Source organism: Balaenoptera acutorostrata, chromosome 3 (genome assembly GCF_949987535.1).
Source record: "Balaenoptera acutorostrata chromosome 3, mBalAcu1.1, whole genome shotgun sequence".
NCBI classification, from domain to species: Eukaryota; Metazoa; Chordata; class Mammalia; order Artiodactyla; family Balaenopteridae; genus Balaenoptera; species Balaenoptera acutorostrata.
In genome coordinates, this window is record NC_080066.1 from 49,097,875 (window position 1) to 49,111,123 (window position 13,249).

At 37.3% G+C, this 13,249-nt stretch overlaps 1 long non-coding RNA gene across 1 annotated transcript; it reads right to left on the reverse strand.

Moving 5' to 3' along the window:
* Positions 1-711: 711 nt before the first annotated feature.
* On the reverse strand, positions 712-12,025 carry LOC103020529 (uncharacterized). The gene is made up of 3 exons (XR_449552.1): positions 11,922-12,025; positions 10,861-10,947; positions 712-866 (listed from the first exon to the last, which is right to left on the reverse strand). It is a non-coding gene; the product is annotated as an uncharacterized LOC103020529 (long non-coding RNA).
* Between the last annotated feature and the right edge of the window lie 1,224 nt (positions 12,026-13,249).

Below are 13,249 nucleotides of genomic sequence, written 5' to 3' on the forward strand. Positions count from 1 at the left end.
ATGGCTGATTTGTGGTGAAAGGGAAAATTCATTTTGGGGGTGCTCTTAGTTTTGCTTTGTATACTCTAATTTTTCTCTGTAATGAGTATACATTGCTTTTATAGTATCAAAAACAATAGAAAAAACTGCATTTTGGTGGAAAACACAGTTGGGCACTTATCTCCACCAGCTGAAAGTAGCCTCAGTTAAGCCTTTTAATCTGCTGTCTCATCAGGCCATGCATTTGTTTGATAGATGGCTCAGTTGCCTCTGGCCTGTCATGTTGTTATTTGCTTTGAACTCTGAACATCTGGGTGGCAAGGACTAGCTGTCTAATATTGTTTTTTTAGTGTTTGGATATACAGAAAAATACATTAAAATTCTTCTAATCATTAGGATGAATCAAGAACCACTATTCCAATATGTTGAAGGCAAAATCAACCTTCTAAGCTTGGAGCATAAAGAGAAACAAAGGGTGACCCATGTCACGGTCCTCTGTCCCCTTCTAGTCACTTCTGCAGAGTACGGCACACTCAGCCACCTTTAAAACAACCACAAACGCAGATTGCTTAACCACTAACTGCATTTTCTTCCTGGTATTACTGGGATTTATCTTAAACTACGCCTTTGCTTCACTACATATGTTAACCACATTCATTAACAATTTTTAAAGTTCTCCTTCTTCTTATCACTCTTAAAGTACACTTTATTTATTAAAAGATAATGAGCACATGTTCAGGAAATAGTAAAAGCCAAGCTTACATTTTTATCGAATTCATATTTTACATTTATATTTTCTGATTAAAATCAGAAGGGTAACTGGTGCTTCCTTTACTTCTACAGGAGAGAAAGACAGGGGCTGCGCTTCTTCAGAAACAAAAATGTATCTGAAAAAAATAAAAATTTATCTTAAGAAACCATATTATATCTTTACAATGTCAAATACATGAATAATTGGGTGGTAGAGTTATTTTTTATTTTTTATTTTTATTTTTATTTGGTCAGTTGGCATTATGTAGAATGCCACAGTGGAACTGATGAACTTTCCTTCAAAAATTAGGATAGCCAATAAAAATTAATTTAAAAAAACCAAACGGACATAATTAAACAAAACCAAGCAAACAATCCCAGACATTTAAAAAAAACCTATAGAAAGACCTAAACGGTAAAACAATTATTCTACAGTGATCTATGAATCCAATGTAACACCAACAAAAATATACTTAGGGGCTTCCCTGGTGGCGCAGTGGTTAAGAATCCGCCTGCCAATGCAGGGAACACGGGTTCGAGCCCTGGTCTGGGAAGATCCCACATGCCGCGGAGCAACTGGGCCTGTGAGCCACAACTACTGAGCCTGCGCGTCTGGAGCCTGTGCTCCGCAACAAGAGAGGCCGCGATAGTGAGAGGCCCACGCACCGCGATGAAGAGTGGCCCCCGCTTGCTGCAACTAGAGAAAGCCCTTGCACAGAAACGAAGACCCAACACAGCCAAAAAAAAAAAAAAATATATATATATATATATATATATATACTTAGACTATTTCTATTTTTTTAATTTTTTAAAAGTGTAATGATAAGAATTAGCTACACATAAATGTGCTGTATACTAAACATGGAGAAGGCATAGGTTTTGGGGTTTCTTCTAACATTTTTATTGGAGTATAATTGCTTTACAATGTTATGATAGTTTCTGCTATATAACAAAGTGAATCAGCTATACGTACACATATATCCTCATATCCCCTCCCTCTTGTGTCCCCCTCCCACCGTCCCTATCCCTCCTCTCTAGGTGGTCACAAAGTACCCAGCTGATCTCCCTGTGCTATGCAGATGCTTCCCACTAGCTATCTATTTTACATTTGGTAGTGTATATATGTCCATGCCACCCTCTCACTTCGTCCCAGCTTACCATTCCCCCTCCCCATTCCTCAAGTCCATTCTCTATGTCTGTGTCTTTGTTCCTGTCCTGCCCTTAGATCCTTCAGAACCATTTTTTTTTTTGATTCTATATATATGTGTTAGCATACGATATTTGTTTTTCTCTTTCTGACTTACTTCACTCTGTATGACAGTCTCTAGGTCCATCAACCTCACTACAGATAACTCAATTTCATTTCTTTTTATGGCTGAGTAACATTCCATTGTATATATGTGCCACATCTTCTTTATCCATTCATCTGTCGATGGACACTTAGGTTGCTTCCATGTCCTGGCTATTGTAAATAGTGATGCAATGAACATTGTGGTACATGACTCTTTTCGAATTATGGTTTTCTCCAGGTGTATGCCCAGTAGTGGGACTGCTGGGTCGTATGGTAGTTCTATTTTTAGTTTTTTAAGGAACCTCCATACTGTTCTCCATAGTGGCTGTATCAATTTACATTCACACCAACAGTGCTAGAGGGTTCCCTTTTCTCCACACCCTCTCCAGCATTTATTGTTCATAGATTTTTTTTTTTTTTTAAATCAATGGCCTTTCTTTTTTTTTTTTATTTTATTTTATTTTATTTTATTTATTTATTTATCTATTTTTGGCTGTGTTGGGTCTTCGGTTCGCGCGAGGGCTCTCTCCAGTTGCGGCAAGTGGGGGCCACTCTTCATCGCGGTGCGGGGACCGCTCTTCATCGCGGTGCGCGGGCCTTTCTCCACCGCGGCCCCTCCCGTCGCGGGGCACAGGCTCCAGACGCGCAGGCTCAGCAATTGTGGCTCACGGGCCCAGCTGCTCCGTGGCACGTGGGATCTTCCCAGACCAGGGCTCGAACCCGTGTCCCCCGCATTAGCAGGCAGATTCTCAACCACTGCGCCACCAGGGAAGCCCCATAGATTTTTTGATGATGGCCATTCTGACAAGTGTGAGGTGATACATCACTGTGGTTTTGATTTGCATTTCTCTAAAGATTAGTGAGTTGAGCACCCTTTCATGTGTTTGTTGGCAATCTGTATATCTTGGGAGAAATGTCTATTTAGGTCTTATACCCATTTTTGGATTGGGTTGTTTGTTTTTTTGATATGGAGCTGCATGAGCTGCTTGTATATTTTGGAGATTAATCCTCTGTCAGTTGCTTCATTTGCAAATATTTTCTCCCATTCTGAGGGTTGTCTTTTCATCTTGTTTATGGTTTCCTTTGCTGGGCAAAAGCTTTTAAGTTTCATTAGATCCCATTTGTTTATTTTTGTTTTTATTTCCATTTCTCCAGGAGCTGGGTCAAAAGCATAGGTTTTTACATAGATGACATTGAGATATTTGGCTAGCTTTTCGTATCACTTAAGTGATAACTTAAGAAGTTTTAAGTGTAAACTTTAAAAAATTAAACTATGGGTGGAAAAAATATACAAAAGTTACAACAAAAAGAATTTGTTTCTTGTACCTTTATCAGAGGCTTTTGGAAAACATGAAAAGCACAAGTGAAGGCTATTAAAAGGCGTATATTTGTAAATAAGGGTTATAAGAACTGACATAACTGAATATTAAGAAGTATTTAAAAATGAAAAACATTTAAGAAACATTAGCCTGGAAAAGAGAAGAATAGGGTCTACCTGCTGAAATATTGAATCATGTCCAAAAGAAAGAAATCATGTCTAAAAGAGAAGAATAGTTTCTAGATAAATAACAGGATGGAAGAAAAAAGATAGTAACCACATTGTTGCCAACTCCACTTAAAGACAATGACTCATCAGTCTATTTATCTCTTGTAAAAATAAAATACAGTGTGTGTGTGTGTGTGTGTGTGAAAAAAAAAAAGATAAAGTAATTCTAAAACAGAAAAAAAAAAAAAAAAAAGACAATGACTCATGAGAACTGCCTTTAAACTGTCATGTCTTGGACCAGACTTCTCATGCTGGGCAAATGGTGAATGTCCTTCAACACCTCCTATTCAACACATATGCCACATACAGGAACTGGTGGCCACCTGAGGCAGGGACACAGATCTGAGCCATGGTGCCATAGAGGGACCTGGAATTTCCCCAAAAAAAGGCCATTGATAACCTAGGCAGGCATCAGGAAAGAGAAGTTGTGTAGACAAAAGGCATCATCTGTCTGAGATGAGTTTGATGGATGGAGAGAGCTTGCCTAAATGAATAAAAGAAAGAATTCCAAATGCTCCAACCAAAAGATATAGACTGGCTGAATGGACACAAAAACAAGACCTGTATATATGCTGTCTACAAGAGACCCATTTCAGACCTAGGGACACATACAGACTGAAAGTGAGGGATGGAAAAATATATTCCATGCAAATGGAAATCAAAAGAAAGCTGGAGTAACAATTCTCATATCAGACAAAATAGACTTTAAAATAAAGACTATTACAAGAGACAAAGGACACTACATAATGATCAAGGGAACAATCCAAGAAGAAGATATAACAATTGTAAATATTTATGCACCCAACATATGAGCACCTCAATTCAAAAGGCAAATACTAACAGCCATAAGAGGGGAAATTGACAGTAACAATCATAGTAGGGGACTTTAACACCCCACATTCACCAATGGACAGATCATCCAAAATGAAAATAAATAAGGAAACACAAGCTTTAAATGATACATTAAACAAGATGGACTTAATTGATATTTATAGGACATTCCATCCTAAAACAACTGAATACACTTTCTTCTCAAGTGCTCATGGAACATTCTCCAGGATAGATCATATCTTGGGTCACAAATCAAGCCTTGGTAAATTTAAGAAAATTTAAATCATATCAAGTATCTTTTCTGAGCACAATGCTATGAGACTAGATATCAATTGCAGGAAAAAATCTGCAAAAAGTACAAACACATGGAGGCTAAACAATACACTACTAAATAACCAAGAGATCACTGAAGAAATCAAAGAGAAAATCAAAAAATACCTAGAAACAAATGACAGTGAAACACAACGACCTAAAACCTATGGGATGCAGCACAAGCAGTTCTAAGAGGGAAGTTTATAGCAATAAAATCCTACCTCAAGAGACAAGAAACATCTCAAATAAACAACATAAATTTACACCTAAAGTAATTAGAGAAAGAAGAACAAAAAAACCCCAAAGTTAGCAGAAGGAAAGAAATCATAAAGATCAGATCCGAAATAAATGAAGGAAACAATAGCAAAGATCAATAAAACTAAAAGCTGGTTCGTGAGAAGATAAACAAAATTGATAAACCATTAGCCAGGCTCATCAAGAAAAAAAGGGAGAAGACTCAAATCAATAGAATTAGAAATGAAAAAGGAGAAGTAACAACTGACACTACAGACATACAAAGAATCATGAGAGATTACTACAAGCAACTATATGCCAATAAAATGGACAACTTGGAAGAAATGGACAAATTCTTAGAAATGCACAACCTTCCAAGACTGAACCAGGAAAAAATAGAAAATATGAACAGACCAATCACAAGCACTGAAATTGAGACTTTGATTAAAAATCTTCCAACAAACAAAAGCCCAGGACCAGACGGCTTCACAAGGGAATTCTATCAAACATTTAGAGAAGAGCTAGCACCTATCCTTCTCAAACTCTTCCAAAATATAGCAGAGGGAGGAACACTCCCAAACTCATTCTACAAGGCCATCATCACCCTGATACCAAAACCAGACAAAGCTGTCACAAAGAAAGAAAACTACAGGCCAATATCACTGATGAACATAGATGCAAAAATCCTCAACAAAATACTGGCAAACAGAATCTGACAGCACATTAAAAGTATCATAAACCATGGTCAAGTGGGGTCTATCACAGGAATGCAAGGATTCTTCAATATACGCAAATCAATCAATGTGATACACCATATTAAGCAACTGAAGGAGGAAAACCGTATGATCATCTCAATAGATACAGAAAAAGCTTTCAACAAAATTCAACACCCATTTATGATAAAAACCCTCCAGAAAGTAGGCATAGAGGGAACTTTCCTCAACATAATAAAGGCCATATATGACAAACCCACAGCCAATATCATTCTCAATGGTGAAAACATGAAACCATCTCCACTAAGAATAGGAACAAGACAAGGTTGTCCACTCTCACCAAAATTATTCAACATAGTTCTGGAAGTTTTAGCCACAGCAATCAGAGAAGAAAAAGAAATAAAAGGAATCCAAATTGGAAAAGAAGAAGTAAAGCTGTCACTGTTTGCAGAGAATCCTAAAGATGCTACCAAAAAACTACTAGAGCTAATCAACGAATTTGGTAGGGTAGCAGGATACAAAATTAATGCACAGAAATCTCTTGCATTCCTATACACTAATGATGAAAAATCTGAAAGAGAAATCAAGGAAACACTCCCATTTACCACTGCAAAAAAAAGAATAAAATACCTAGGAATAAACCTACCTAAGGAGACAAAAAAGACCTGTATGCAGAAAACTATAAGACACTGATGAAATAAATTAATGATGATACAAGCAGATGTAGAGATATACCATGTGCTTGGATTGGAAGCATAAACATTGTGAAAATGACTATACTACCCAAAGCAATCTACAGATTCAATGCAATCCCTATCAAACAACAATGGCATTTTTCACAGAACCAGAACAAAAAATTTCACAATTTGTATGGAAACACAAAAGACCCTGAATAGCCAAAGCAATACTGAGAAAGAAAAACAGAGCTGGAGGAATCAGGTTCCCTGACTTCAGACTATACTACAAAGCTACCGTAATCAAACAGTATGGTACTGGCACAAAAACAGAAATATAGATCAATGGAACAGGATAGAAAGCTCAGAGATAAACCCATGCACATATGGTCACCTAATTTTTGGTAAAGGAGGCAAGAATATACAATGGAGAAAAGACAGCCTGTTTAATAAGTGGTGCTGGGAAAACTGGGCAGCTACATGTAAAAGAATAAAGTTAGAACACTCCCTAACACCATACACAAAAATAAACTCAAAATTGATTGAAGACCTAAATGTAAAGCCAGACACTATAAAATTCTTAGAGGAAAACATAGACAGAACAGTCTATGACATAAATCACAGCAAGATCCTTTTTGACCCACCCGCTAGACAAATGGAAATAAAAACAAAAATAAACAAATGGGACCTAATGAAACTTAAAAGCTTTTGCCCAGCAAAGGAAACCATAAACAAGATGAAAAGACAACCCTCAGAATGGGAGAAAATATTTGCAAATGAAGCAACTGACAGAGGATTAATCTCCAAAATATACAAGCAGCTCATGCAGCTCAATATCAAAAAAACAGACAATCCAATCCAAAAATGGGTGGAAGACCTAAATAGACATATTTCTCCCAAGAAGATATACAGATTGCCAACAAACACATGAAGGAATGCTCAACATCACTCATCATTAGAGAAATGCAAATCAAAACTACAATGAGGTATCACCTCACACCAGTTAGAATGGCCATCATCAAAAAATCTACGAACAATAAATGCTGGAGAGTGTGTGGAGAAAAGGGAACCCTCTTGCACTGTTGGTGGGAATGTAAATTGATACAGCCACTATGGAGAACAGTATGGAGGTTCCTTAAAAAACTAAAAATAGAACTACCATATGACCCAGCAATCCCACTACTAGGCATACACCCTGAGAAAACCATAATTTAAAAAGAATCATGTACCACAATGTTCATTGCAGCTCTATTTACAATAACCAGGACATGGAAGCAACCTAAGTGTCCATCGACATATGAATGGGTAAAGAAGATGTGGCACATATATACAACGAAATATTACTCAGCCATAAAAAGAAACAAAATTGTTATTTGTAGTGAGGTGGATGGACCTAGAGTCTGTCATACAGAATGAAGTAAGTCAGAAAGAGAAAAACAAATACTGTATGCTCACATATATGGAATCTAAATAAAAAAATGGTTCTGAAGAACCTAGGGGCAGGACAGGAATAAAGACACAGATATAGAGAATGGACTTAAGGACACAGGGAAGGGGAAGGGTAAGCTGGGACGAAGTGAGAGAGTGGCATGGACTTATATAATATATACCACCAAATGTAAAATAGATAGCTAGTGGGAAGCAGCTGCATAGCACAGGGAGATCAGCTGGGTGCTTTGTGACCACCTAGAGGGGTGGGATAGGGAGAGTGGGAGGGAGATGCAAGAGGGAGGAGATATGGGGATATATGAATATGTATAGTTGATTTACTTTGTTATACAGCGGAAACTAACACAACATTGTAAAGCAATTATACTCCAACAAAGTTGTTTAAAAAAAAAAGAATTCCAAGGATTCCAGGGAGAGGAAACTGCATGTTCAAAGACACTGAGGTATCACGATGTGCTCAGGGAATACACTTCTGTGTGACTAAAGAGCAGGACAGATGGCAAGAAGTGGTCCTGTAGAATCAGGCCCAGTGCACGTTAGCAAAAGTCTTCCTTTCTGCCATGTTAAGAAGTTCAGGTTTCGTCTTCAAGACAATTGAAGCTCTTACCGCAAGGATTTTTACAGGGAAATGACATCATTGTATTAACATTTTAATGTTTAAAATATCATTCTGGAAATAGTATGAAATATAGATGGAAAGAATGTAATTTTGGAGACTGTTGCGATGTTTCAGGCAAAAAGTATTAAGAAGTGAATTGAGGGTATGGCTGTAGGGATGGTGAGACGGAAGCAGAGTCAAGCAGTGGTCAGGAGCTGGCACTGACAGAAATTGTGAATTGCTTTGGTGAAGGAGAAAGAGGAAGGGAAGAGTCTAGGAGAATCGTAGGTTCTTGCCTTGGGTAACTGGGTAGATGGCGGCACATTTTCCCAAAATAGGCAATACAGAACGAAAGGGGTCGGGTGGTCAGGAGAGATAGCACATTTAGTTTTCTAGGTATAGAGTTTATGGTGCCTATAAGATATCAAAGGAAGAAGTTGCATTTACTAGAATGTGAGATTCCTAAGGGTAGTGACTTTGTTGGTTTATTTATTTATTTATTTATTTATTCATTATTTTATTTTAAAAAGGTTAAAATGATATGTATTTTTCTTTTTCTTTTTTTTTTTAATTGGGGAATAGTTGTTTTGCAATGTTGTGTTAGTTTCTACTGTACAGAGAAGTGGAGTTCCCTGTGCTATACAGCAGGTTCTTATTAGTTATCTCTTTTATGCATATTAGTGTATATATGTCAATCCCAACCTCCCAATTCATCCCACCACCATCTCCCCGCCACCCTGTTCGTTTAGTTCAACATAATCATCGTTTAGCACATTATCTGGCAGATGATAAATGGTTAGTAAATTCCAGTTGAATATGTGGTTTTGTATGAATTGGGTCTGGATCTCAGGACAATGTTCTAGGCAATTATTAATGCTCTTTGGTTTCCCTACACAGAAAATTCTAGAACCTCTTCTGATGTCCACCGAGACCATTTTAGTTCCAGAAATAGGACAATTCTGGTCCACTCCAAAAGGAGTGAATTACAGAACTCTTACTGAGATTCCTAATGGTCCTATTACTCTTTAACAGATATAAGAAGGGCTGTTTGTTTACTGACAGAAGAAGACAAATTTGCAAAATAAATTTTTGAAGTGAACAGAGGGAGCAGAATGAATGATTAAGTCACAGCACTGGAGTGAGCCTCTGATATTTTTTTAATCACATGTGTGGCTTTTAAGTTGTTATTGAAATGGTTAGGAGAGCCAAGTATGATTGCTGAGGATGGCTGTGATCCACATACGCATCAAAACTCTAAAAGCGATTGTTGCATCAGAATGAGAAGCAGTGAGAAATACAGAGCTCAAGTAGAAATCTGGAAAAGACTTTAAGAAAAAAGAAGGAAAGAAAAAAACACCCTATAGTAAATGGCTGTGCTACTTGGAGAAACTGGAACAAATCTTTTTTGTCAGAGAAGCTTGAACTACCTGCCTATCCCTTTAAGCATTTTCATGTACAAATCAAACACAGATGGCCCATTACGTTTATGACCTCCTGTCAATTACTCTAGATGGAGCATGCATTAATTATTGAAGTATTTTCATAGTATATAAGTTGTTAGCGGTTACATTGCCACAGATAATTTCAGTTTTCTGAGTAGAAGCCGGTATAAACAATTTTATTTATAAAAATTAATCTCTTGAATGTAGTACAAACTACATATACAGTAGTGCATTTTTTTTTTTTTTTTTCCATTTAACAAAGCCAAACTAGAAATCCTGGCCTCTGTCCTTGGAAGGCAGCATTATGTTAGCATTGCATACAATACATAAACTCTGTCAAAATCTATTACAATTATAGTAAATTTTGATTACTGGAGTTGTTTGTTATTTATGTCTAGAAGATAAAGATAATATTGGGACTAGCCCTCTTCTATTCGATGTATAAATTACATCCATAAAATATCTTGTTTTGTAAACAGTAAAATTTAAAAAAAAAAAGACTAAACTTGGTTGAAGTTTCAAATTGTTGCATCTACTTTAGTTCAAGTCCATAAACACTTCAGATGATGGGAAAGTCCACCGGGTGTTTAGACTCTTAACTGGGTCGCTAGTTTTTGTCTGGCTTAGTAAACAAAATGCTAGGGTCAGTTAACTGTTGGAGAACAGTAACAACATTCCAATGAAGCAGCACCTTCAGAGAATGTGGAGAAACGCTTTGAAGGAACTTAGAGAAAAGCCTAGGCATTTTCTGTCACTCTGGGAGGAAACTATTCATTCAAGAAACATCAACTGAGCACCTACTATGTACAGGGAACTTCTCTAGGCATTTGGAGTACATTCGAGGGACAAAGCAAAGATTTCTGCTCCTACCAGTATAGATTCTAAGAGAACTGATTGCCTCCTTCAATCCTCAGACAGCTGAGCTAACTTACCTAAGGTCACTCAGCAAAAAGATAGTCAAGACAGAATAAGAGCCCAGGTTGTCAGAGTCCATGTTCTTAACCCACCAGCCCTCTCATGCCCTTACTATTTCCAACTCACATTTCTCTGGGTCCCTTGAGACATGAATACTTATATGTTGTTAGCTAGACTTTCTTCAGTAAAAGTCTTCAGTTAGGCAGATTAACCCTAAAAAAAAAAAAAAAAAAAAAGTTGTCTGTATCTATTCTCTCTGAAATTCACTTTTGAAAAGAATGTTTAGGCAAAGAATGGTACAAAGGAGATAGTCATCACAGGAATGTTGATTTCACAGCCCAGTGGGATAAGGTGGCCCTGGAGGCAGCAGGCAAAGTCAACATGTTTCTTTCATTGGCTTCTTTCTCTGGCCAAAGCCAAAGAGGGTTAAAAACTATAATTCTCGAGAGGGACAAATAGGCACTGCTGATGGCACTCTGCTTTCACAACGGGTTTGCGCAACATGGAAAAGAGCAATTCCCACATACCTCAGCAGCAACTAAGGCTGCAGAATTATGGTTCCCAACTAGAATCATACCACAGGATGGAAATTTAGCATATATACCAGGTGCAAATCATCTACCAGTGAGCAATGCTTATATATTGGACCCATCTCAGACATTCATAAGAAACATGACCAATGGGGAGAATTCATGTAAAAATTATTGACATATTAATGAATGCTGTTCAATTAATTTTGGGTGTTAATTTTGCAAAATTAAATGGTAATGTATTTTCTTATCATTAATAATGAAACTCTCAAGTTTATTTAGCACTTCATATTTTTCTTAATTGAAGTATAGTTAATTTACAATGTTGTATTAGTTTCAAGTATACAGCAAAGTGATTCAGTTATATATATATATATATATTCTTTTTCACGTCCTTTACCCTTATAGGTTATTACAAGAGATTGAGTAGAGTTCCCTGTGCAATAAAGTAGGTCCTTGTTGTTTGCCTATTTTATATATAGTAGTGTATATATGTTAATCCCAAACTCTTAATTTACCCCTCCCACACTACCCCTGCATTTCATATTTTTAAAACCTTTTTGCTATTGGTAAAAGAGAGAGAGGGTCAGAGACTTCAGATGACTTGTCTGAGGTCACATCAGGTTTAGCAGAGAACAGCCTAGAACCTAAGCTTACCGGTTTACATCAGGCTCTGGACACTCCTTCAGGCTTCTTATTTGATCCTCGCCAAAGGAGATAGAGAAGGTATTATCATGTCCGTGGACAAATGAGAGCCCGAAGCTCAGAAACTCAGAACAAGTCAGTGTTTAATTCAGTTCAAAAGCAAGTAACCAGGCATACAAAGTCCAGCGAGGGTGTGTGGGTGAGGAGGGCATGGGTAGGAGAAGCTAAGGCACACAAAAATAGAAAATGCAATAATAGAAGTATGTGCAAGGTATGGAAGTTGTACAGAGGTGGAAGTAATTAACTTCATCTAGGATTGAATAAAGATCCAACTAGTTGCAAATATATCTGTGTTGTAATCAAAATTCTAATGATCTTGTGACTGGTGATGCAGTGTCTAAAGCTGCTGTTTTTTATGAGATTGCACAAGAAAATTACCTGGGAATCTTGGAAAAAATAGTCTTATGCTTACTGAATCAGAAACTTTGGAGATTCCCCCAAGTGATTTCCTCTCCACATTCCAGTCTGAAGAGCACTGGTCTACAACATCCCTCTCCTATTATACCTTAATCCTATCAGAAAAACTCAGGCAACTTGACATAGACTGTTCTTAGCGAACCCATGAGGACTCCAAGCCAGCTAGACTTCTATCTCCAACTTCCTTCCCAGTCTAGTGTTCTCGATGTACATCACCCTCTGATCAAGGATTACAAAATACCCAATTAAAATTTTCTCATAAATTTTGTTGAAATTCAACATCTAACTCACGGGCTATCAAGTGTTTCAAGCATTTCCAAAATTCACCTTTAAAATATTTGGAAAGTAAATCACCATTTGCACATCTCTAAATTCCCACATCTCTAATTCTCCCATTTCCCGCATTTCCAATCCCATCTGCTGGTTTTCTTTGGCCCCTTATAAGATAATCAATCCATCAAGATGCAGAGACCCAGGTGTGTTTACAGTGGCTGGGGAAGCTATGATGAATTCTGCCCTGTGCTGAAGCTTCAGGTTTCTCTTACAAGTGTTTGTTTAAACCAGGCTCCTTGAGAGCAACTGGGGCAGTTTCTCCTTGTTTGCAATTGTTCTCTTTTCTGCTTGGGGAACCCCTCCAGCCTCCATCCTGGGATAAGAGAAGAAGGAATTATCCTCCTCTGGTCCAATTCTCACTACTCAGCTAGGGGCAGTACAGCTAGTATAACTCATTACTGTAACATTAAAAGAAATTTTAAATAAATAAAATTACTTGCAAGTCTACCATCCTGACAAGTTCATGGTCCATATATATGTAAAGTTAAGTTTATGTATGTGTTTGCTTTTTAACTTTCCTTAAAGAGTAC